The sequence below is a fragment of the Canis aureus genome, chromosome 9 (genome assembly GCF_053574225.1).
Source record: "Canis aureus isolate CA01 chromosome 9, VMU_Caureus_v.1.0, whole genome shotgun sequence".
In the NCBI taxonomy this organism is placed as follows: domain Eukaryota; kingdom Metazoa; phylum Chordata; class Mammalia; order Carnivora; family Canidae; genus Canis; species Canis aureus.
This window is the reverse complement of record NC_135619.1, coordinates 42,099,683-42,106,488: the sequence shown is the minus strand read 5'-3', so window position 1 is coordinate 42,106,488 and position 6,806 is coordinate 42,099,683. Positions and strand designations below refer to the sequence as shown.

General features: G+C 40.6%; 1 pseudogene; it reads right to left on the bottom strand.

Annotated features, from left to right (window-relative positions):
• Positions 1-4,290: 4,290 nt before the first annotated feature.
• Positions 4,291-6,482, bottom strand: LOC144320122 (WW domain-binding protein 11-like; annotated as a pseudogene).
• Between the last annotated feature and the right edge of the window lie 324 nt (positions 6,483-6,806).

The window sequence follows — 6,806 nt, the reverse complement described above, 5'->3', positions numbered from 1 at the left end:
TCTGTCAGTTGCTTTATGGGTTTTGTCCAGGTTTGTTTGTTTCATAATTAGCAGGAAGAATAGGGTAGCATGTGCTTATCTCATCTTGTCAGGACTGGAAATGATTCAGTAAGCTTTATATTGACTCCATATTCTATATTCCAATTTTGTCAGTTGTCCCAGTAATGTTTTTTTTTGTAGCATTATTTTGTTTCTCATATAAGATCCAGTCCAGTATCATGAATTAGATTTAGTTTCCATGTCTAGTTACCATTTATAATAATTTCTCAGCCTTCCGTTTGCCTTTATTTTTTTTTTTTAAAGATTTCGTTTATTTATTCATGAGAGACACACAGAGAGAGGCAGAGACCTAGGCAGAAGGAGAAGCAGGATCCCTGTGGGGAGCCAACGCAGGACTCGAGCCCAGGACCCAGGGACATGACCTGAGGCAAAGGCAGACACTCAACTGCTGAGCCACCCAGGCGTCCCTCATTTATCTTTAAAGATACTAAAACTTCTGGGGGTGTCTAGGTGGCTCAGTTGGTCAAGCATCTGACTTTGGGTCAGTCATGATCTTGGGGTCCTGAGATTGAGCCTGGTGTCAGGCTCCATGCTCAGCGAGGAGTCTGCTTCTGCCTTTTCCTCTGTCCCTCCCCCTGCTTGTGCTCTCTTGCTCTCTCAAACAAATAAAATCCTTGAAATAAATATAAAGATACTAAACTTCTGAAAAATAAAGGCCAGTTGTTTAGAATGTCTCTGATTTAGGTTTATTTGATATTGTTTCCTCATGATTAGATTCAGGTTATAAATGTTTTGAGTGGAATACAACAGGAATGATGTTTTGTCCTTCTCAGGTTATCCTATTCAGAGGCACATGATATCTGTTTGCCTTATTGATTGATTGATTGATTGATTGTAGGCTCGACACCCATTATGGGGCTTGAACTCACAACCTCAAGACCAAGAGTCACATGCTCTTCCAACTGAGCAACTGAACCAGTCAGGTGCCCATTTGCCCCTTATTTTGATCACTTGCTTAAGGTGTTCTTATTTCCTCCAGTGTATAGTCACTGTTTTTCCTTTTGCAGCTAATGAGTATACTGTGGGGATGCCTGGCTGGCTCATTCAGAAGAGCATGTGACTCTTGATCTTGGGGTCATGAGTTTGAGCTCCATTTTGTGGATAGAAATTACTTAAAATAAATAAACATTTTTAAAAAGTATATTATGAAGAGAACCTTTGATGCTGAGTAAATATTCTGTTTTGTATCAAACTTGGCCCCTACCTCATGCATCCATAGATGATTCTTGCCTGAATCAAATTTTATTATGATGGTTGTAAAAAGAGGATTTCCTAACTCCATCATTACTTCTGGCCATCTACCATTACTGGCCATCTACCACAAGGAAGAGTTTTCCCTTTTTGAAATAAACTTCAGAAATTATCTTTTGACTTTCACCTATGGCAGAAGATTTAGGTTAACTCACATTAGTCCTTCATCTACTTTCCTCCGTCTTCCAAATAAAGTTATATTATTCTTAGTTATATTATTCATTATATTATATTATTAATTTATAGTTATATTCCTATTATATAAAATATTAATACATTATATTATTAGCATATATATTAGTTATGTTATTCTTATTATTGTGACTTAAATTAATATACTGATACTTTTCTTTTTCTCTCAACCATCTATGGTATCTCTTGATTCTTGGGTTAGCAAATGAGAGTCTTGTTGTCCTTGATTTGTCCTTTAGTTCTGAACCTTCCCCTATTCTATTTCCTGACTTCTGTCATGTACACTTTCACATGACTGAGGCTATTATTTACATGCTGTTTTATAACTACTGCTAACTTACTATGAGCTTATCCAGTTTCCAATCAACTTTCCACTTCTTGGCTCTCATTCATTGATGATCCTTACCTGAATTAATTATTTCACTAGAAGAGGCAAAATACTGATATTTAAAATTATAGTATTTTTTTTTGCATTTCCTAGCTGCTAGATTGTTTTTCTAACCATTCGTATTGTTGTAAAGCACAGCTTCAGTGTTTTCACTCAGGCTTCTCATGGCTCCCCCATTGACTCACAAATTAAGTTCTAATGCTTCAGTGGTATATCCAGGCCTTTCTTATTATGTTTCCTATTCACATTTACTTCCCTTGTTCTTCTAGATACTCTATGATCCTGAAAAGAGTGTGTTTCTCAAATTTCCCCCTTACTCCTGCTTTTCCATCTTTGTTCTTGCCCTTCCTTCTATCTAGATTGTTCTCAGTTCTGTGAAAATTTTATCCAAAGTCCTTATGGTGGCCTCACAGTGGCCTACAAGATCTTACACACTAGAGTTCCTATTGCCTGGGACCTCATCTCCAACTACTTTCTCTCATTCTAGTCATGCTATTCTTCAAAGGCACCATTCACACTTCCATTTGCTGTTCCCCCTTCCTATGGCACTTCCTCCAGATAACTGCAAAGTTATCAGCTCTTTCAAGTATTTACTCAAATGACACTTTCTTGGTGAGGCCTTTTGACCACTCTCTTTGAAATTACAGCACCTCCCTCACTCTTCCCTTCCCTTTGTCTCTTCCATTGTCTCCCTTCCCTGTTTTATTTGTCAAATGTAAATTATGTGATTTATTGATTTCACTTATTTTCCATCCCATCCTTACCCATGTGCTAATTAGAAATTCCATAAGGACAGAGATTTTATCTATTTTGTTCACTGCTGAATCCTTACGGCTAGAATGATGTTTGAGATTTAGCAGATGTTCAATAAATATGTTTAAAAAACTGAAATAAATTTGTGGAATGAATGAGTGAATGGTCAAACCTGCACTGTGGTGGATTTATTGGTTGTTGAATGAATGAATCCTCTTTTCAAGAACCATCTCAAATACATACATTTTTACTTTTTGGAAATTTTGGGGGCACAAAGTTTTATGTCTTCCTTTCCAACCTGTATTCATTTTGTTGTCTTGCCTTGCCTTCTTGCACTGGCTTAATCTTTCAGCACTGTGTTGAATAAGAAAACCACAGACATCCTTTTCCCAATTTAGAGGGAAAGCATTCAGTGTTTAATTAACTACTAAATATAACGTTAGATGTAGATATTTGATTTTTTATTTTATTTATTTATTTATTTTTTTAAAGATTTTATTTATTTATTTATTCATAGAGACACAGAGAGAGAATGAGAGGCAGAGACACAGGCAGAGGGAGAAGCAGGCTCCATGCAGAGAGCCCGATGTGGGACTCGATCCCGGGTCTCCAGGATCACACCCCGGGCTGCAGGCGGCACTAAACCGCTGCGCCACCGGGGCTGCCCGATATTTGATTTTTTAAATCAAATTGAAGAAATTCCCTTGTATTCCTATTTTTCTAAATTTTCACATGAGTGGATGTTGAATTTTGTCAAGAGTATTTTCTGTGTCTATTGATATGATCATGTGACTCTTCTTTTCTAGCCTGTTTTGTTGTTGTTGTTTGTTTTTTGTTTTTGGTGGAGAACATTTATTTATTTATTTATTTATTTATTTATTTATTTATTTATTCCACGAAACACTCAAAGTTGGGATGCCTGGGTGGCTCAGCGGTTAAGCATCTGCCTTCAGCTTGGGGTGTGATCCTAGAGTCCTAGGATCGAGTCCCACTCGGGCTCCCTGCATGGAGCCTGCTTCTCTCTCTGCCTATGTCTATGCCTCTTTCTCTATCTCTGTGTCTCTCATGAATAAATAAATAAAGTCTTAAAAAAAAAAACACTCAAAGTTTAGGTCAGTGGGAAATAATTTTAATCAAAGAATTGTACATTTTCTTCCCACATATCTTGCTTTGTATTAGGGAATGACATTGTGATCCATTTTACTAAAATATTACAAAATATTTACAAGAAAATATTAAAATAACTCAAACACAAAAAGCAAGATGGGGTAAAATAAGCTATTTTTTCAGAAATCTCTACTCCAGTGCCCACTGCACACAAGAAGAGAATCAAAACAAATAAGTAACAAAGATTCCCTTGATCACAAGTTTCCAAAGAATTGGAGAAGGGGAACAAATGGGATGAAAACGGTGGTATGAAAGGGAATGGATGTTAGCAGCACTGCTTCAATAACCAATCTATTCTGATGAAACAATCCTCTCCTACATACAAATAAATTCTGAACAAGGCTAAACTTTAGGATATTCCTTGAACTGAAATTGAAAAATACCCTGACAGTGAAAGTTGCTCTTTCACTAAGTTTAGTAAGAGCCTCTTTCCCCACGAACCTCTGCTGTGAAGAGAAACGCTCCGGCATTACGAGCTGTCACAGTAGCCCTTCCATCTCTCTCATGAAAGCTTCATAAACGTCATCCTTGGTCTGAACGGAGACAGGAACAGACAGACCAGATTTGGGAGCTGCTTTGGCAAGAGGCACAGCAGAATCATCCTCTGACTTTCTTTGGGGAGCAGCAGCAGCCCCTTTATTCTTCCAACATACCCTTAATGCTGTGGGCACGAATCCAGTAAGCCCTGCCTTGGGATTAGTGTTCTGTGGCTTGGCACTGATGGTTGCTGTGATTTTCTTCTCAATGGTGGCTGTGCTTGTATCATCCACCTTGGGGCCTGAATCAAGTTGGGTGGAGCACTTAAAACCCCTGGGTTGAGCTGGTGGGAAAAGCCCAGGTGGGGCAGGTCCAAGTGGAGGCACCAAAGGTGGGCGCATCAGGCCAGGAGGTGGAGGGATGCTTGGAGGTGCAGCGGGAGGTAGCCTTGGTGGGGGAGTTCCTGAGGGGGAGGGCCAGGAGGCAGACCTGGAGGTGGACCTGGGGGAGGGCCAGTGGGTTGGCCTGGTGGTGGGCCTGGAGGCAAAAGTCGGGGTAAAGGCCTTTGGAGTCCTGGCATTCCAGGGGGCCCTCGGGAATGGAGGAGCTCCTGGAAGTGGTCCAGGAGGAAGGCCAGTAGGTGGTCGTAAAGGTGACAACAATGGTGGTCGTAAAGGTGGAGCAGGAGCAGGTGGTGGTCCAAGAGGAGGTGGTCCTGGCATGGGAGGTGCTTATATCTGAGAAGGAGGAACAGACTGTGGGGGAGCTTGTTGCTGTGAAGAAGCAGTAGATATGCCATCAGAAAGAGATTCCTCTTTATGCTGTTTCTGTGATTGCTCTTCTGCTTCAGAATCATCAGAATCATCTTCGTCATCATCCTCTGAAAATTCTTCTACTTCTCGTCACCTCCTCAGGGATATCCTGACCTGCCATTTGAAGCATTATGGCTTGAAGAGGAGTCAGCTCCTTCATGTTCTTCTTTTTCTTCCTTGATTTTCCAGGCATATCTGCAAATCTTACACTCAAAACTGACTGACTTCTTTTCTTCATTGTTGTCTCTCTCTTTATCATCACGGTGCACAAATTCATCCCCTTCACTTTCTCCATCTGACCTGTCAGTGTCTCTGTCATCAGTACTGTCATCATGCTTATCTTGATCCATGTCCTCAGGATATCCATCATCTTCACTGGTGCTGGAAACATCATCATCATGACCCCGTTGAGCAAGTTCTGAGCTATATAACATGTCTTTATCCCGCCTGCGAGGGGGAAGATCTAGGGCAAAGCCCACTTTACGGCCATACATTTGCAAGACTTGAGGAGGTGGTGGGCCAGGGCGAGGACCAGGAGGTTTTCTACCAGGGGGCAAACGTGGTACACCATGTCCAAGAAGAGGAAGTATATAAACTGCCTGTGTTGGAGGTCCATAGGCTGAGGTCTTTTTAAGGATGGAGGGTGGCTGGGCACCAGGAAGTGGAATGTCCTGGATCAAGATGTTGGAAGGAGCATGTGGCATATCTGGCAAGGGAATACTCTCCACTTCCACATGGTGAGCATTCTTGACAGCATCAAAATATTGGCTAAGTTGAACCCTCTTCTGTTCGTATTCCATTTCTCAATTCTTTGTAAATATCCGGATTCTCTTTTTCATAGAGTCGTAGAATACGTTCAAAGGTTTCACGCAGCTTTTTACCCTTGTCTTTCAGCATCCTCTCATTTAACTGTGGTTGCTGCACTGAGTTAAACTCCATTTCAAAAAACAAAACAAAAACAAAACAAAACAAAACAACCGGACTCCATTTCAGGGCAACCTGGGTGGCTCAGCAGTTTAGCTCTGCCTTTGGCCCAGGGCGTTATCCTGGAGACCTATCCCAGGACAGGCTCCCTCTGCCTGTGTCTCTGCCTCTCTCTCTCTGTCTCTTATGAGTAAATAAATAAAATCTTAAAAAATAAAATAAAATAAAATAAAGTAAACTCCATTTCATACAATTTCTCCATGTCCCAGATAATCTGTTTGGGATTCAAAACTGCAGCTCATACCATCATGCGCTGTTTTTTTGTTCTTCTTTAATTCTCTCTTCTGGGCTTCTTTTTGGGCTTGCTCTGTGGGATTAGTAAATTTTCCACTCTTGGTGGATGATGTAGATCTCCGTCCCATGTTGACAACTTATATGGTTTACCTGGCTCATTAAAAAAACAAAAAATCACTTCTGCTGGGTTCCTGGGACTGCAAGAAGCGAGAGGAACGATTCTTGGCCTCTTCTACATCGCAAGGGCCTTCACCTCTGCCTGCCGGTCAGCCACGCAGCCACTGACATCTTGAAACCTCGCGCCCCTCCCTCTAGCCTGTTAATATGGTAGGTAACACTGATTTTTCAACCTTGCAATCCACTTAGTCATGTATACAATTCTTTTATATATTGCTAAGTTTGATTTGCTAATATTTTGTCAAGGCTTTTTTTTTTTTTTTTTTTAAGATTTTATTTATTTATTTGACAGAGAGAGAGAGAGAGCGCAC